We start from the raw sequence: 20,884 nt of genomic DNA, 5'->3' as shown, positions 1-20,884 counted from the left end.
CTGCAAAGTAGGATAGTAAGTTCAAGTCCTCTTTACAACAGAAACATAGAATATCATGGTAGTTTTGAGAGTGAAATTAGGTTGTTCAGGTAAAATTTATAATCAGACTAGATTCCCATTCTTCCAAGTTCAGGGCTCTTTCTCTTGTCTCTCCCCAGAAGAGCAGAGATTTTATAAAGCAAATCTTGATGTGTGGTTGTAAAAATAATGTTTGCATTTGCACCAAATTCCCCTGAATCTTTGGCTGGTCTTCTAGAAATCCAGATCTGTAATAAACCAAAGACATGTTTTTGGTATATAATTTAAAGCATTGTCTTGTAATTGTCCAGGATTTTTAATTGTATTATAAATTTCATTTAAAAATTTTAATTACTTTTATTAACTTGATTACATGGTATTTTATAATTTTTGTTTTATGATAAAGACAGGTTTTTATTTATTTATAATTAGAGGGAAGGGGAAGCTGTAGGAGAGGAGAAAGAGAATCTCAAGCAGGCTCTATGCCCAGTGGAGGACCTTGACATCATGACCCAGAGATCATGACCTGAGCTGAAATCAAGAGTCTGTCACTTAACCAACTGAGCTACCAGCACACTAGATAGATAGATAGATATAGATATAGATATATACATAAATAGATATAATTTTTTTTGTTATAGATGGTTCCCTTATTTTCCTGTGTTTGGATAGTTACCATACATTTGTAATCTTTTGTATCTTTGTGTCTCAGCAACAGTAGGCCTGCTTACAAAGATTTAATCATTGTAATCTGAAAAATTTGAAATGGCATACCATGGAATTTTAGGAGGCTGTCATATAGAAAAAAGAGGAATCTTTTTTTAAAGATTTATTTATTTATTTATTTGACAGAGATCACAAGTAGGCAGAGAGGCATGCAGAGAGAGAGAGGAGGAAGCCAGCTCCCTGCTGAGCAGAGAGGTCAATGCAGGGCTCAATCCCAGGACCCTGGGATGACCCGAGCCAAAGGCAGAGGCTTTAACCCATTGAGCCACCCAGATGCTCCAAAGATGAATCATTTTTAAAGCAAATAAACTTCAGAACATTCCAGGCAAACTTGAATTCAAGTTGGAGAAAAAATATATGTCAAATTTACAACATTTATCATGTCTCCTTTTTAAAGTGATGTTTGTTCAGGGGTGCCTGGGTGGCGCAGTCAGTTAAGCATCCAAATCTTGGTTTTCAGCTCAGGTTGTGATTTCAGGATCGTGAGATTGAGCCTCGTGTCAGGCTCTGTGCTTAGCGTGGAGTCTACTTAAGACTCTCTCTGCCTCTTCCTCTTTTCTCTCTTACTCTTTCTCTCCATCTCAAATAAATAAATCTTTTTTTAAAAAAATAAAGTGATGTTTGTTCAGGGTCTCAATGCAATAAGTTACCTTAGCAGTTGCAAAGAAAAAGTTTCAACATGTGAAGTTAAAATTAAGCAGTAATTTATACTGAAATTGAAACATAAATTTTAGATAATACTCATTGCACATACTTGTGGAAAATGGGTATATAAAAACACAAGTTAAAGTGGATGATCCAAAGATATTTTGTTTCAGATTACTTTGTATAATAAAGCAACAGATAAAGGCATGCATAAGCTCATTTTCTTATACAGAGCAGCAAAAGGTAATAAATATATATATATTATTCACACCATGTGAAATCTGTAAGTGAATAAATGAATCATTCAGAGGATAGAGTTTGCCCAATAAACATTATGAATTGGAAAACCAAATGAGCATATAAACCTCCAATAAATCTCAGATAACTAATCCTTCACAAGTGTGGTTATATGTATTTACATATTTTGTGGCTAGAGAATATCTAAATTTATAAATATTCATTGGAATATAATATTTAATAACTAGATTAAAACTTTTAAAATTAAGAATGTTTTTCTAATGCCTTTAATTGAATGTGATGTACAGTATTAGTTTTAATGTCCAGCTTTTGACCTTAAGTGTAACAATGTGAGATGAAAGTTTTCCTAGACAGCTGATATGGCCCAGTTTTATATGTGGTCTGTTAGGTATTCTTAGTGTTTCAATATTTTTATTATAACTGGCCATTAGTAATTAAAAATGAAATTTTAAAGAATCAGAGACTTTGTAGGAATTGACTGTATTATAAATAACCCACACTAGACAGCACAGGAGATTTCTTTTTCTTCTTCTTTCTTTCTTTCTGTCTTTTTTTTTAAATCACAGGATATTTCTAAGATTAGTTATTATGCTCCAAAAAGTCTAGAAATCCTAATAAGATACAACCTGATGTTAGCTTTACCTTGGTCACTGTACTGATATTTAATTTAATGAAGTAATAAATTTAGAAATATATTCTTGCATGCATTTGTTTCTAGGATTTATTTTATGAAAACCTATTTACAGAATAATAAAAAAAAATCTCAAGTAGTGATGCATGCATGCATTATACTACACATTACCAATAATTTATGAGAGAAGATTACTTCAATAATTGTTAACACAAGCAAGACAGGCTAATTGCCATAAAACATGTCAATATAATGGTTATTAATAGTTCACATCCACTGTAAAAATCACTTGAACCTAGACTATGCATGTAAACATAGATACAAACTTCCTTGAAATGACATATATTTATATAATATTGGCGGTTTTGCTTAAGAAAATGAGCACGGTTTTTAAAAAAATGAAAAGGGAACTATGAATAAGAAGTACATAAATATGTGAATTTTCAGTATTATTGATTGGTTTTTCTTTTCATATTATGTACTTATCATTGGTCCTGAATTTATTAGGAGGGCAAAATTAACTGCATGATTTAGAGTGAGGCTTATGCTGTTACCAAAATCTGTTAAACTCCAAGGTCAACTTTAATTCTGAGGTAGCTACATAGAAGAAGAAGAAAGAGAAATGAGAGAACCAAATAAAAAAAAAAATTAAGAGTGGTAGGAAAAGAAAGAGGTAAAATGTGTACCTAACTGCTCAGGAAAGAATTTGAGTAACAGTTGCAGAACAGTGAAAATCTGAATTTTATCTCATCTTCTCTTTTTCTTCCCTTTACCCCTTCCTCTTCTTCAGAATTAAACATATGTATTCCCCCACAAAAGCAGACTTCACTTGAATAAGTTATAAAATTAAGCATCATGTGAACAAAAAATTACATAAAAGATTATTTTCTGTGTTTAGAATGTGGAAATGGAACTTTGTGATATTAGTGTTTCAAGTGCAACTAGTAAGCTTTGATGTGACACATAACCTTTTAGAAGTTCCATAGACTTAATAAAATGGGGATAAGACGGCAAGTTTTTATCATATACTAAAGACACAAGTGTTGTTGGATGTCCCAAAGTCAAAACTGGAATGGCAAATATACATTGACAGTCTCACCCTGTTCTGTTGTTCACCCTCCTATATAGGCAGTAATTTTTCCCAACTTTATCAGATGCACAGGACTATTGCTACAAAAATTGTTGGTCTGTAACAGTGACTCATCCTTCATAATGGTCTTACTACTGCTCAAGGAAGTGTGACCTCAAGTCCAAGCACATAAAGGTCAAATGCAACTTTATATCCTAGCCCAAGGGCAAAAAAAAGTATTTTTGTATTTTTAAGAAGACTGTATATGAAAATGCATCATGTTGCTGTTAAGCAGATATTATAAGGTAATAACCAGAGTACTGACATCTGTATATAAGTCACTTGCTGTGTTTGCCTATTAAAATATCCCTTAGGAAACAATGTGTTCAACTTGTCAGCCTGCCATTTGCCATCATCTCCTTTTCTTCTCTTTAGTAAAGTGAGTAAATAATAAACTTGCCAATTTTTTAAATTTGTTATCATGATGTTCTTTCTGAAGAGCTCATAAAATAAAGTAAAATCTCAAATAATTGGTAAGTGAGGTAGAACTGGAATGTAAATTCTTAAGTGGTTCATTTTTTTGGTAAGTACTGGTTTACTTTTATGGGAAGCTTTTTTTGCTATATTTGTATCTGTTTTTATCCAATTACAGACTGCATTAATCCTTACAGAAAAGTAATTCTTATAAAAGTAGTCATTATCTATTTGAGGGAGTTGTTTCATTTTATTCAAATTAATAATATCAATAGAAACTTTCATGAATTAGAAAACAATGTAATATTTCTTTCATCTACCTAGACTGAATGCCTAATATTCATTATAAAAAAGGCACTGCAACCAATTAGTAACCATTGATATACTTGAAGTTATATGCCCCCACAGAGTGCTGTTTAATGATTCATAAGAGTATACTGAATACAAATTGTTCCCTAGAAATATAATATGATAGGTAATTGGCATATTGATATTTCAGTAATTTAGTTAAGCTTTTCTTGCTTTATTGCATTACAGGAAGAAAACTCCTATTATGTGGTTACTGGATATAACGGAGTTATTTAGGGTTTTCATTGTTTTTGGAAATATAAAGGAAACTTTAAAAGTAGCCCTAGAAAGTGAAGGCAGTGGAGTTAATGTTTTACAGCATACAAAGATAAAGCAGTATCCTCACGTTTTAGAATTAGTCTGTCTAATGAGGAGGACTTATGAGTAAAAAATACTCAAAAAAAAAAGGAATAATGAGGAGCTGAAAAAGGACTGATTCATTTTTACTGGCAGAAACTTAAAAACTCATTTGTCACCTTCTATTATGTTTCATTCATTCAAATGATGTTTATCAGTCCTCTGTCATGTACCACATTCTGATTAAGGCATTAGGATAAAACAGTGGACATAAAAAATTTCAACTCTCATGGAATATTCCATAAGGTAGGCTTGCCTTACCTTATGAATAAGTATAAGATGCTAATAACAACCATAATAAAATGATAACTATCATATTGCTGATTTAACTAGCACTGGTCTAAGCATATTACATATATCAAATTATTGAATTCTCATGTCAATACTATGAAGCAATTACTAATAGCATTTCCATCTTATAAATATGGAAACTGGGGCATTCTGCTAAGTAATTTGCCCAAAGTCACATAGCTACTAAACAGCAAAGCTGGTGGTATCAGTTAGATAATATTAATTGTTATGTAGGGAAAAAAAATACACAAATGAGACATGATTAGGTAATAGAATGTGGCAAGGATGAGGGGAATAGTTATTTTATTAAAAAGTTGTTATGGAGGGGCGCCTGGGTGGCTCAGTGGGTTAAATCCTCTGCCTTCAGCTCAGGTCATGATCCCAGGGTCCTGGGATTGAGCCCCACATCGGGCTCTCTGCTCAGCAGGGAGCCTGCTTCCTCCTCTCTCTGTCTCTCTGCCTGCTTGTAATCTCTGTCTGTCAAATAAATAAATAAAATCTAAAAAAAAAAAAAAAGTTGTTATGGAGTATTACACTGACAAAATAATGTTTGAAAACAAACCTGAAAGAGCCAAGGAAATAATACCTAGAAGAAAATGGTCCAGGCAGTGGGAAAAGTAGAGGAGTGGAGATGTGCTTAATATGCTTAAGAAACAGCATGGATGTGTCTAGGGCAGGATAAGTGAAGACTATAGCAGAAGTAAAACTGATCAGTTTGGCTGTGGTGCTGAGGTAGATAGTATTCTGAAGTATCTGAGCAGAAGAGAAGATACATGATCTAATAAGTGCTTAAAATGATCACTGACAGAATTAATTTAAGAATTTAAGGGAGAAAGCAAGAAGGCCAGTTGGGGACAATGATATTAATCTAGTCAGAAGACTATAGTTGCTTCAAGTTGGTGGGGTTGAATGTATGAGCCATGGTTGAACTATGAATGTATGATGTCTTGATGAATTATCTGAGGTGTGAGAGGAATGAGTTAAAAACTATTACAAGTTAATGTTTAGTCTTGAAATAATAATGGTCTAGATTAATCCTTCACTCCACAGAAAGTTTATGGGAAAAGCTGGTTGATGGGGAGTAAAATATAAGAGTAAAATAAAATGTTGAAAAAGAAAAAAGTGAATGTCTTTTAGTAGGTATGAGTAGATAGAATATAATGCATGAAGATTAGTTTTGGGTAGGGGCTCAGAAAGCTAATTTGTTGTAGCAAGGAGAAAGGCAGAGTATATGGGTAAGGATGAAAGTGAGTTGGTAAATAATAGTATCTTGACTAACTTTACAATCAAATCATAAAACACACTCTCATTCTGTAATATTCAGATATCAATTCAGCTTCACTTATATATTGGTATGCTGATTAGAAAAGAGATATTTGATATTCCACAGGCCATGTGTATTATAAAATTAGAATTGTTTTTTAGGTTATATACATGAATCTGTTATGACATTGGTTAATGTCAGTCAGTCATAGGGGCTATTCACCTCTGAGTACATTAACAATCACATTTACCATCTTTCCTACCTTACAAGAGGATCCCTATAGATGGTACTTACATCAAGATACTGACAATCTGGGGTTTTACTAATAAATTCAGCTAATTGCTTCAGTTGATTCCCTGTAATTATACTGCAGATATGTGTGTACACACACACACACACACACACACACACACACACCCTGCAATGCTTAATAAAGGATTGGAATTTAAGAAACAAGACAGAGGATCATAGAGGAAGGGAGGGAAAAATAAAATAAGATGAAATCAGAGAGGGAGACAAACTGTAATTAGACTCTTAACTACAGGAAACAAACTGAGCATTGCTGGAGGGGAGGTGAGTAGAGAGATGAGGTAACTGAGTGATGGTTATTAAGGAAGGCATGTGATGTAATGAGCACTGGGTGTTACATGCAAATGATGATTTACTGGACTCTACATCTGAAATTTCTCCCAAGAGATCAATGCATATAGATAATCAATGATACACTATATGTTAGCTAATTGAATTTAAATAAGTCATAAAAGAGAAAAAAGGATTAGCAAGCTGTCTTATTAATTTTATGCTTAGTAGATAGCAGTCCTCAGATGATGCTTTTCTGTCCTTTCCCACCTGCTTTTGTTTGCTGTCTGTTATTTTATATGTTCACCTGTGGGATTTTCCATAAAAAATCAATTAGATGTAACATATTTGGGGAAATTTTTTTAATCAATTAATACATTTGTGACTATTTTGAATGCTAGCTTTGTGCTAAATAAGTCCTACATTAGGCTATGGAGGATTCAGAAGAAAGATAAGAAATACTTCTTGTCTGCAAGTGTCTTCGTTTTTCAGTACTCCTCTTGTATGTTCTTGTGTCTTTCATTGTCTTCTTTTCTCCTTCAACCACCATTTATTTTTTTCTGGGTCCTATGCTGGCATCCAGGCATTTCAAATATCTAACTTCTCTTATCCTCTTCAACCAAAATACCCCACCTGATTCCAGCCTCTCTATACCTTATGGTTTATAAGTATTCAGCATATATTTAGGATCCTGCAGATTAATTGGAGCTAGTATGATAAATGCATGCATGGTCCTAAGGTGTTATTAATTGAAAATGCTCAAATACAGTAACACACTGTTCTGGTTTATTTCAGTCTGTATTATTTCCTTTCATGCCAATAAGGTTATCTTTGGCAATGCCAGAATTATGAACATTGTCTCTTATCAGCAAAATATTATGAATTAATACTAAATTTTAACTTCCTTGAAAAGAAATGTTCAAAACTATTACACATTGGTTTTAGATATTGTCCATCAGAAAAATTGACAGTCTGTCCATTCTTGATTGTTACTTCTTTTGTATTAGAAACCTCATATATTATATACACCTTCAAGATCCACCACCTGCATCAAAGTAACTGAGTATTTTTCAGCTATAGCTCAAATGACACCAGAAAGGGCTTGAATCAGAGAATGCACTAAATTCGTATGTTTAGAATTAATCAAAAGAGAGGTCAATCCATAAAAATGCCCTGCTTTGTAACTAGCTCTAAGAGATTTCTCTTAAAAAGAAATCTAAATTTTGGGGCACCTGGCTGACTCATTCAGTTAGGCATCTGCCCATGGCTTGGGTCATGATCTCAGGGTCTGGGATGGAGCCACACATTGGGCTCCCTGCTCAGTGGGGAGCCTGCTTCTCCCTCCACCTCTCCTCCCACTCCCCCTGCTGTGCTCTCTCTGTCAAATAAATAAATTAAATCTTCAAGAAAAATCAAAATATCTCCTAAGAGATATGGCATACAAATTATCTGTAATAGGGAACCTCATATTGAGATCCCATATCCTGAAAGATTAGTGATGCAAGGCCATATCTCTTGAGGTGAAGTCTAATAACTAAGATTTCTTTTGTGAGACAATTTAGTAGGAAGCTTTAGGGTGAAAATTTTGTGTTGGAGGAATTTTTTAATTTGGGGAAAGATTTTAACCTTTATTGATGTGCTTTATTATCAAGGAAAAATAATTCCATATTTTCTTGTGCATGCGAAGTGTGAGCAGAAACAACATGGTCATTTGCCTTAGAATTTTACAGTTGTTCAATCTACAGTATTGAAGTGGTATGTCCCATCTTGTGTGGTGCTAATAGCAAAGCTTAAATATACCTAGGCTTAATTGTATTTTCTTTGCCTGATATTTTCCAATTTAATTAAAGCTTCCATAATGTCAAGTGTTTTTCATATTAATTCCTGTTAACAGTAGACATTGCAGTCATGAATATTTTGCTTTCTTGTTTATTTGATCCCATGATATTCTATACCTTTTAGTATGAAAGAATGGCACAAGGCCTGGCACACAAGGGGCATGTATTAAATATTTATGTATCTTTAAAGACAGGGATCTTAATATCATAATGTTAATAATTGCTTAAATGCATTGAGAGATTACTATGTGCCCAAACCGACTCTAGATTAAGAAGCTCTATACTGCTTGGACACATAGATGGCATTTTGTTATAGCAGTTTGACATTAAGGTTGTTTGGAAATATCCTGCCACCCCCCTCCCCCAAAAAACCCAACTAGGAAAGCGATTATATTTTGAAATATGTCATGTATTATTTTACATATTTCCAGGTAATTTTTGGGATCATTATTCCATTACATACTTGAGCTTCCTAGCATCCCTATAATTGCTCTAGGTTTGAGGCAGGAATTTGCTAGTCAGTAATGAAATGAAATTCAGAGATGGGATGGAGGTCATTGCTGAGGTCCAGATATGAGGAGTAATTCACATTATTTGGTGAATTTAAATAATCAACAAACCAACAGACAATGTTTTAATTTTTTTTACATTTTAACTCTGTTTCTTTGACATCCCATAATGTTAAAGAGACTCATAAACTCAATAATGACCAAAAAACCCTCAATAATGACAAATACTCTCCTTTGGATTAGACATAATATGTTTAAAGGAGCTTCAAAAAATAGATACTGTGACTGCTTCTTGCTTATTTTCTGACAGTAGCTATTATTACTTGGTTAAAACCACAGCAACCTAATCCGTATTCCAAACCATGTATGCTCGAGTACTTAGGTTTTTGGATTATATTAGCTTCTTATTATTAGCTTCTTATTAACACTCAGAATAGGAAAGAAAATAAATCTATTCAATTTGGCATGACAGCTAAGAAAAATAGTAATTACCAGAACTTGAGTGATCTTGAGGAAGAAAATGAGTTAACAGTTTTACAAAAGCCAGTGTTCAGCAATTTTATTTGAAAAGATGACTGCAGGGGTCATTTGTCTCTTTCTGCCTCAAATCTGTACAAGTTTGATAGGAAACTATAAGAAATATTTCATTAGAAAAGAAATTTTAGATTTTGTCCTATTCCTTGCCTGGAAAACTTTCTAAAACTGAAGTTCTTTCTTGAGCCACAGTATGACTTTTTTAAAAGGTTTGTTTGTTTGTTTTAAGATTTATTTATTTATTTAAGAGAGAGAGAGAGAGAGAGAGAGAGAGATCAGAAATAGGCAGAGAGGCAGGCAGGGAGAGAGGGGGAAGCAAGCTCCCCACCAACCAGAGAGCCTGATGTGGGGCTCAGTCCCAGGACCCTGAGATTATGACCTGGGCCAAAGGCAGAGGCTTAACCCACTAAGCCACCCAGGTGCCCCTTTCTTAAAAGGGTTTATCTAACCTCAATTGATTTGATAACTTCTGGTCTTAAGAGCTCTTCTTAAATTTGTTATTAATTCCTTATTAATCAGATTTCTTTGAAATGCAGGAAAATATGGACTTCCTCTAGAGAAAATTTTGCTTACATATATACAAAATTAATGTGTACAATTTAAGGAAATTTGTGAATCCAAAAGCACTAATCTCTAGTGTTAGGGCAATAGGAATACTTTATTGGGAGCTATTTTCTGTTGCGATGATTGAGTCTAACATCTGTGGATTTTTATTATTTATTTATTTTTAAAGATTTTATTTATTTATTTGACAGACGGAGATCACAAGTAGGCAGAGAGGCAGGCAGAGAGAGAGAGAGGAGGAAACAGTCAGAGAAAGGAAGGGAAGCAGGCTCCCTGCTGAGCAGAGAGCCTGATGCAGGGCTCCATCTCAGGATCCTGGGATCATGACCTGAGCTGAAGGCAGAGGCTTTACCCCACTGAGCCACCCAGATGCCCCTGGATTTTTATTTTTATTGTTGTCTCCCTTTTTTTCTTTTTCTTCTCTTCTCAAAATTATATGTTAAGCCTTTCACTTTCGATCAAGATAGAGTAAAAGGAATCAGATTTGACCTTCTACTAGAACACCAGAAACAACAACAACAAAAACTGAGAACAGTAAAGAAGCAGTGAAAACAAGTAAACACACACACACACACACACACACACAGTTTTCAAGATTTTGAAAGGACAATTCCCTCATAGACAGGGGGAAAAGAAAGGTTGAGCACTGAGACTGACTCAGTTTAGTACCTTGAAAGAATTTTCAGGATGATGTGCAGGAAGTGAGAATTAGGGTAGAACCCAGTGAGTTATTTGAATTGAGGAAATTAAACCAAAGATCTAAGGCATCAGAAAAAGTCAGTTGATATGGAATATTTGCCCTCACATATCATTATAATAATGCAAAATAGTGCATCAGTTTTGGAGAACAGTTTGGAAGTTCCTGAAAAAATCTCCATCCTAGAGTTTCCATATAACAGTAATTTCACCTCCATGTACATACTCAAGATAATTGAAAACACATTCGCTCACCTCCTTCCACCCTCGCGAAATAACTTTATGGCAGCCTTATTCTTTATTGAGTAAATGAAATTTGGTATATCCATACACTATAATTTTATTTAGCTATAAGAAGGGATAGAGTACTGATACATGCTACAACATGGATAAACCTTGAAAACTTTAGGCTACATTTAAAAAGCCATACATGAAAGATTTTTTATTGTATGGCTTGTTTTACATGAAATTTTCAAAATGTGCAAATACGTAGAAACAGAATAGAAATTCGTGATTATCAGGGACTATAGAGGGATGAATAGGAGTGGATGCTAATTGACATATGATTACTTTTTGGGGTGATTAAAATATTCTGAAATTGGATAGTGGTGAGAGTTGCATGGTCTTGTGAATGTGCTGTACACACTGCAAGTGTAGAATGTGTTGTTCAGCTCTAAAGAGCTTAATTTTATGGTATATGAATTATATATTAATTAAGCATGGTAAATTTAAATAAGATTCAGATTCTCCTAACATAAAATAATACCGGTAAAGAAATCATTCGCCATGCTGAGATTCGGAACACACTCAAACTGTGTTTAAAAAGACTATTAAAGGAGTCAAGAATGAGATAATAGAGGCACTAGAAATATCTGACAAAGATTTTAAAGAAGTCATGATAAAAATGCCTCAGTGAGCAATTGTGCACATTTGGATCAAATGGAAAAATAGAAAACTATAGAAAATAAATAGTACATTGAACCAAGATAAGAAGAACAAAACTGAAAATTTAGAATTTAAAATAATTAATCAAAATTTAAAATGTCAGTGGACAAGTGGAATAGAACATAAAAAATAACAGGGAAGAGGATAATAATAAAAGGAATTACTTAAACTGAATAGTAGAGGATAAAATAGTAAATATATAGAAATATATAAATAAAAGTAAGTATACATATAATGTTTACATAATCATAATGCTTAATTATAATCTTCCATTTTTCTTAATATATATGTGTATATGTGTATATATAATACTAAGAAAGATATATGTTAAGATAAATGGAGGATTATAATGTAAAACATTTTTGTCATTAGAATCCCAGATGGAGGAGAGAAAAAGAGTAGTCATGAAAAATTGCTCAAATTAATAATAGCTGAAAACTTCAAAATATGTAAGGAGACCTCAACATACAGTTACAAGAAGATGAGTAACTTAAGCAGGTTCAACCCAATGAAAGCTGTGCCAATGTACATCATAATAAAACATTTGAAACCTAAGGGCAAAGAAAAAATATCTTGAAAACAACCAAAAACAAATGATACATTATTATGGGGAAGGGGGAACTATTCAAATGATAGTGGTATCTCTTCAGAAACCATGGAAACCAGAAGAAAAATGGCACATTTTTTTAAGTGCTGAAAGAAAAGCTCTGTCAACCCAAAATATTAGACTCATGGAAAATATTATGCAGGAATAAAGGGAGAATCCAGACATTCCCAGAAGGAAAACTGGGATAATTTGTCACCAGCAGACCAATCAGAATGACTAAAGTAAGTTTTTTAGACAGAAGGGAAATGTAAATGAGAATGTGGATAAATACAAACAGAAAACAAACAGACTCATCTTAAATAACAGAGAACAAACTGATAGTTGCCAGAGGATAGGTGAGCAGGTGATGGGTGAAATAGTTAAAGGGGATTAAAAGGTGCAACCTTCCAGTCACAAAATAAATGAGTCATAGTGATGAAAAGTACAACATAGGGAAAATAGTAATATTGTAGGGACACCTGGATGGCTCAGTCATTTAAGTGTCTGAGTCTTGATTACAGCTCAGGTCATGATCCCAGGGTTCTAGGACTGAGTCATGAGTCAGACTCCATGCTCAGTGGAGAGGCTGCTTGAGAATTCTCTCTCCCTCTGCTCCTCCTCCTGCCTGTGCTCTCTCTCTCTCTAAAATAAATAAATCTTTGAAAAAATAATATTGTAAAAACATTAGATGGTGATTATACTTACTGTGGTAAGCGTTAAGTAACATACAGAATTGTCAAATCAATATGTTGTACACCTGAAACTAACATTGTCATGTTAGTTATATTTCAATATAAAAGAAGAATGTGGGCAAATACAGTAGGCTTTCCTTCTTTTATTAATTTTCTAAATTATGTTTAATTGTTGAAGCAAAAATTATAAATTACTTCATATAATTTCACATGTATGTAGAGGAAGTATTTAAGATGATTATATTTTAAACAGGGAGGAGTAAAGGGACATAGATGTAAGATTTCTCAAACTAGAAAAGTGGCTACCAGAAGACTGTGTTTAGGTATGTATATATAATCTGATACCCAGAGAAAACACTAAAAGAGCTACACAAAGAAATACAATCAGAAACAGTATACATAAATCAAAATGGAAATCTAAAAAAGGTTCAAGTAACTGACAGAGGGCAGGAAAAAGAAAAAGAAAGAAATGGAAAAACAGAACAAACAGAAAACAAAACAAAACAAAAAAAGTAAAAGGAAAAGGAAATAACAGATTTAAGCCTCAGCATACATTAAATGAAAATCATCATACTGTGCAAAAGAAATGACAAAGATTAGCAGAATATGTTTTAAAAAATTGGTTTATGATGTCTGTGAAATGTTTAATATAACAAGATAAGATAAAAGTTAAAAGTATGGAAAAATATATATCATGCAAACCAACCATGTAATTGTGAGACTTCAACACTGTTTTCTCAATGACTGATAGAAAATTAGCAAGGCATATATAGAACAACCCAACTACAGCATCAACCAACAGGATCTCATTACATGTATAGAACACTTGACCTAACAATAGCAGAATTCACATTTTCAAGTGCTCATGAAACATAGAGTACATCCTGAGTCATAACACAAATTGCAACAAATATAAAAGAAGTCGTATAGAGTATCTGTAACAACAATATAATCAAATTAGAATTAAATGACAGAACTATAATGGGAAAAACTACAAAAACATGGAAATGGAACAACCTCTTCTAAATGAACCATGGGTCAAAATCAGCTTTTCTTTCATAGGTGAACAAAAGGAAGCAGAAATAAATGAAAACCAAAATACAGCATACCAGATTTGGGAGGACACATCTAAACCAGTGCTGAGAGGGACATTTATAGCACTAAACACAGAAAAGATCAAGCATCTTGAATCAGTTATCTAAATTAAGGAAGTGAAGAGCAAAACAAGCCCCAAACAAACAAAAAGATGAAAATTATAAAGTTTAGAGCAGAAACTAATGAAATTGAAGATAGAATAAGTAATTGAAACAGATAGCTGCTGCTTAGAAAGCACCAATAAAATGAACAGACGTCTAGAAAGACCTGTCAAAGAATAAATGAGAAAATACAAATTACCAATAACAGAAATGGAATAGAGAATATCCCTACAGTTCCTGTAAGCATAGAAAGGTTATTCAGGAACTATTATAAAAAGAATAACATGATTTTCATATAATTTGACAACTTAGAAAAAATTATCCATTTTTTCCAAAATCATAAATAACCACAACACATCAAGAAATAATTTAAATAGACTTAAAACTATGAATAAAAGTTTAAATTTTTAACTTAAAAATTCCAAAAAAATGAATCTCTAGGGCCATATAATTTGAATGGAGAATTCTACCAAATGTTTAAACAAGAGTTAACACTGGTTCTACACATTCTCTTACATAGAAGAGAGAATTTTTCACAATTCATTTTATGATGGTAGAATTACACTGATATCAAAATCAGACAAAGATAGTAAAAGAAAACTACAGAGCAATATTCACAAATATAGATGCATAAATCCATAATAAAATGTTAGTACTTAGAATTCAGCAATATATGACAATAATTATATACCATGATCAAGTGGGATTTATTCTATAAATGTAGGCCTGGTTTAGTAATTAAAAATTAATCATGTAATCCACTGTATTAATAAACTTAAGAAGAAAAATCATATCATTCAGTATAGAAATGCATTTGGCAAAATTCAATACCCATTCATGATAAACACTCTTAGAAAAAAATACTGATAGGAACTTGCTCATTTGATAAAGAACACTTGTAACAAACCTACAGTGAACAATTATACTTTATGATGAAAGTCTTAATGATTTTCCCCTAAGACAGGGAACAAGACCAGGGCATACTCTCTCAAGACTTATTCACTATGGTGCTAGAAGTCTTAACCAAGTCAGTAGGGAACTAAAAGAAAATAAGAAGCATATAAATTTAAAAAGAATAAATAAAAATGTCCTTATTTTTTGTCTATATGGAAAATTCTAAGAAATACACAAATCCCTAGAACTAATAATTAATTTTATTTCATTTATTTCATTTATATTTCATTTATTTCATTTAAACTTTATCAACATATGCTTTACTCTAATGGTTACTTGTCTCTTGTGGGATTTATGAATATCTGTCTCAATAACTCTTATATGGTTATGTGCTTCCATTTCAAAAATAATTAGTTAGCCTTTGCTTATTTACATCTGGTGACTAACCATTAAATCTGCTAATTATTTTTTGGTATGAGGTAAGTAGAATCATTCTGTTTAAATCATTCTTCTGAATTACGATTTGTCACCTGCAGGTCTTTACTATCTTCTTATTTTAAAAAAAAATATTTATTTTAATTAAACAACAACAACAATAACAAAGCTTACGCATCCACCTCCGCTTTTTACAGCCATGTTCTCTGTATCTGTGAACTTGTTTATTTGTTTGCTTTTTGGATTCCACATTTGAGAGAGATCATGTAGTATGTGTCTTTCTCTCCCAGACTCATTTCAGTATGCATAATTCCCTTGAGGTCCATTCGTTTTTTCCAAGTAGTAAGATTTCTTTTTTTCCTATGGCTAAATAATATTTCATATGGGTGTATATACATGTGTGTGTGTGTGTAAATATATATAAACATTTACACACACACACACACACACACATATATATATTTATATTCCAATTTATCCATATATCCCCTGATATACACTTAGATTGTTTCCATTATCTTTGCTATTGTAAAAAATGCCACAGTGAACATGGGGGTGCATATATCTTTTTAAATTAGTGTTTTTGTTTTCTTTGGATAAATACCCAGAAGTGGAATTGCTGCATCTTATGGTATGAATAGCTAATATATTTTTGATAAAAAGGAATAAAGTAGGAATCTGTGTGCTCAGTTTTAAGACTTGTTAGATAGTTAGATGGCTATAGAAAACAAGACTGTAGTACTGGTGGAAGAACAGACACAGTGCAATGGAACAAAATTGAAAATCTAGGAAGAGACCAACAAAATATGCAACTGGTTATTGACAGATGAGTAAAAGCCAATCAGTGGAGGAAGATAGTTTCCTTTTCAACACATGGTGCTGGAATGATTGGCTATCTAGAGTTAAAAAAAAAAAAGAAACAAAAACCTTGACATACACTTCAAGTTTTATACACATAATAAGTCAAAATGGATCATAAACTTAGATGTAAAATATAAAATATATAAAACTTTTTGAAAAAGATTCAGGATCTAGAGCCTGTTGAAAAGATCTTAGGCTTTACAACTAAAGCAGAATAGGTAAAAGGAAAATCAGTAAATTGAATTGCAAGATTGAAAGTTTGCTCTGCAAAAGGTTCTGGTGAAGAGATGAAAAGACAAAGTATAGGGCTCCTGGGTGGCTCAGTTGGTTAAGTATCTGCCTTTTGGCTCAGGTCATGATCCTGAAGTCCTAGAACCGAGTCACACATTGGGCTCCCTGCTCAGCTGGGAGCCTGCTTCTCCCTCTCCCTCTGCCTGCTTGTGTGCTCTCTCTTTCTGTCAAATAAATAAAATAATAAAAGAAAAAAAGAAAAGATGCAGACTGGGAGAAAGTATTTGCAAACCACATATTCAGTAAAGGATTGATATATTGAATATTTCAAAATATTCTTTAACATATTATAAAGAATGTATCAATATTCTTTGTATTTTGAGTATAACTGAATACTTGAATATATTCTATATATATTCTTGAGTATAAAAGTTATTTAATATGTAAAGAACTTCTAATAGTACTGTAAAATATTTTAACTTGAGTGTAAACAGAAATAAAAAGAGCCCCAAACACTAAACAAGTAAACACCCCCAATGTTTAACAGTAAATAAACAATCAGTTATAAAATGGACAAAAAACATGATGAAAAAAATCCACTGAGGTGAGCTACAGATATTGAATAAACACATGAAAATTTGTTTAATTTCATTAGCTATTAAGAAAATGCAAAGTAAAAACAATGAGATAACACTATACACCTATCAGAATGGCTAAAATAAAAAATAATGACAACACAAAAATAGTGACAGGATATTTAGAAAGTGGACCACTTATGCATTGCTTTTAGGATTGTAAAACGGTACAGCCCCTCTCTAAAAGAGTTTGGCTGTTTCTTAAAAAACTAAACATGTAGTTGACATACAACCCAGCATTTATCCCAGAGAAATGAAAATCTCTACATGAATGTTTAGAGCCGCTTCATTTGTAATAGCCAAAAACTAAAAACAGCTTATATGTCCTAACACTGCTGAATGGTAGACAAACTATGATAATCCCATACCAATAAATACTATTCAGCAATAAAAAGAGTTGGATTATTTGATACATGCAGCAACCTTGATAAATTTCCAGACAATTATGCCAAGTTACGAAGGCCAATTCCAAGGGTTACATACTGTATGACTCCGTGTATATGACATTCATGAAACAACAACTTTATAGTGACGAAGAACAGATTAATGATTGCTCAGGCTTTAGGAGCATATGGGATAAGAGTGGCACCTGGGTGGTTCAGTTGGTTAAGCCTCCCACTCTTGATTTCAGCTCAGGTCATGATCTCAGGGTCACCAGATGGAGTAACCCAGTCAAGCACCCCCAGCCTTCATCAAGTGCACCCCCATTGAGCCCCTGTCAGCTCCATGCTCAGTGGGGAGCCTGCTTGAGAACATCTCGCTCTCCCTATTCTCCTTCACCCCATCTCTGTCTCTGTTTTTCTCTCTCCCAAATAAATAAATCTTAAAGAAAAAAATATTTAGAAAAAGAAGCATATAGGATAAGAAGGAAGTGGTGGTGCCTACAAGGGCAACATAAGGAATCCTTGTTTTGTTGGAAATGTTCTGTATCTTGACTGTATCAGTGTATCCTGGTTGTGATATTGCACCATAGTTTTGCACAGTTGCCATGAAAAGTAACTGGGTAAAGGGCACATGCACAGTTGCCATGAAAAGTAACTGGGTAAAGGGCGCATGGGATTGCTAATATTTTTTACAGTTTCATGTAAATTCATAGTCATCTCAAGATTTAAAAAATTAATTATTATTAAAGGATTTACAAATATATACCCTAGTAACACTAATCAATAGTAAGTTTCAATAGTTATGCTAACTTCAGAAATTTGATTTTAAGGCAAAGACTATTGCTAAGTATAAAGAACATATTTTCATACTCATAAAGAGGCTCATTCATCATGAGGTTATGAATATTCTAAATGCTTCTGTAACTAATAACAGAGCTTTAATATATATGAAGTAAAAATTGCAAGGACTGAATGGAGAAACACTCTAAATTATAGTCAGAGATTTCAGGAATATTTCTCAATAATTAACAGAACATGTAGACAGAAAATCAGTACGAATGCAGAGGATTTAATTAACAGTATCAAACAACATGCCTAATTGAAATCTCTAACATTCCACCCAACAACAGTATAATACAGATCACTTTCACCTTCTTTCAAGTGTATCCACATTTATTAAGAAAGAACATCCTAGATATAAAAAAAAAGACTACAAAAAAAAAGACTACATAAATATAAAAGTATTCAGGTGATATATAATAATTAAAAATCAATAATGGAAAGATTTCTGGAAAACCTCCAAATATAGAAACTTAGTAACAAACTTTTAAATTGTTTTGTGAAACACAAAATCAAAATATAATATAATAGTATAATAATATAATTTATAACATAATCTATAATAATATAATAAAATATAATAATAGTAATATGAAAACACAACATGCCAAAATTTGTGAAATGCAACTGAATGATTACTTATCATTCTATCTGTAGCAGTTAATACTAAAGTAAAGAAAAAGAAAGGTCTTAAATCAGCATGGTATTGGCATAAAGATAGACAAGTAGATCAACAGAGCAAAAAAGAGAATCCTAAACTAGATCCATGTGTATGTGGATAATTGATGCATAACACAGATGCAAAAGCATTTCAGTGGAGATTAGATTTTGTTTTCAACAAATGATGCCATATCAATTTGATATCTATAAGCAGAAAAATAAAAATATTTTGCACCATTAATCAAAATTAACTCAAAATGAACATAGAACTAAGTTTAAAACCTAAAATTACAAAACATCTAGAGGAAAACAACCTCAGTGGACTTAAAATAGGAAAGATTTGTTGATATTATGCTATAAATAGGAATCAGAATTAATTGATAACTATTTTTTCAACAGGGTTCCTGGGTGGCTCAGTGGGTTAAAGCCTCTGCCTTCGGCTCAGGTCATGATCCCAGGGTCCTGGGATCGAGCCCCACATTGGGCTCTCTGTTCTGCAGGGAGCCTGCTTCCTCCTCTCTCTCTCTTTGCCTGCCTCTCTTCCTACTTGTGATCTCTGTCTGTCAAATAAATAAAATCTTTAAAAAAATATTTCTTCAACAAAATTAAAGACTATTGTTCTTTGACAGAGTTCAGAGAATAAAAGGCAAACGACAGAAATCATATCCAGTGTGTATGTCTGGTACCATAATTATATCTAGAATATATTTGGAACTCTAAAAACTCTATACAAAAATATGGGGAAAATATTTGAACAGACATATTACTAGAGAAAATGTACAAATAGCAAATAAGCACCTGATAAGATGCTCAGCATCATTAGTTATTAGGAAAAGGTGAATATGACAACTACAGAGATACTCCACTGTAGTGACTACACATCTTTGAAATAGCTACAATTAAAAAGACTTGCTGTACCAACTGTGGACAAGAGTGTGGAGCAATTGAAACAAACTGTTTGAAGGATATAAAATAGAACAACCGTTTTGGAAAGAAGTTTCTTAAAAATGAAACCTACATCTTCCGTATGATCTAGATATTCCATATGTAGATATTTATTCAAGAGGAATAAAATATTTTTACAAAAATATGTTTGCAAATGTTTATAACAGTTTTATTCATAGTTTACTTGGAAATGAATGTCTATTCATAAGTGTAATTGCAGTATGTCCATAAAATGCAAAACTATTCAGCAAAAAATTAATGAAATACTGATACATACTACAACATGAATGGAGATAAAAATAAATTACACTGAATTTAAAAAGCCAGGCAAAAAAAGTACATGTTGTATGATCTCATTTATGTAATATTCTAGTAAGGGCAAACTAATTTATATTAACAAAAAAGCAGGGGCGCCTGGGTGGCTCAGTGGGTTAAGCCGCTGCCTTCAGATCAGGTCATGATCTCGGGGTCCTGGGATTGAGTCCCGCATCGGGCTCTCAGCTCAGCAGGGAGCCTGCTTCTGTCTCTCTCTCTCTCTCTGCCTGCCTCTCTGCCTACTTGTGATCTCTCTCTGTCAAATAAATAAATAAAATCTTTAAAAAAAAAAAACAAAAACAAAAAAGCAGAGCAGGTGTTGCACAACTATGGAGGTGGATTCAGAAAAAGATGGAAAGGTGGCATTAATAAGAGGCAAGAAGAAAATTGTTCACTATCTTTAAAGTATGAATGTTTCATCCATGTTTACATGTTTCAAAATTTATAAATTATACACTTTAAACA

General features: G+C 32.8%; 1 long non-coding RNA gene across 2 annotated transcripts in view; it reads left to right on the top strand.

Moving 5' to 3' along the window:
* The window catches only part of LOC125109715 (uncharacterized), a 265,291-nt gene that overhangs the window by 14,300 nt on the left and 230,107 nt on the right, over nt 1–20,884 (top strand). The window lies entirely within an intron of this gene.

This window comes from Lutra lutra, chromosome 9 (genome assembly GCF_902655055.1).
Source record: "Lutra lutra chromosome 9, mLutLut1.2, whole genome shotgun sequence".
NCBI classification, from domain to species: domain Eukaryota; kingdom Metazoa; phylum Chordata; class Mammalia; order Carnivora; family Mustelidae; genus Lutra; species Lutra lutra.
Note: the sequence above shows the minus strand (reverse complement) of the source record. Positions and strands in the feature narration are given on the sequence as shown.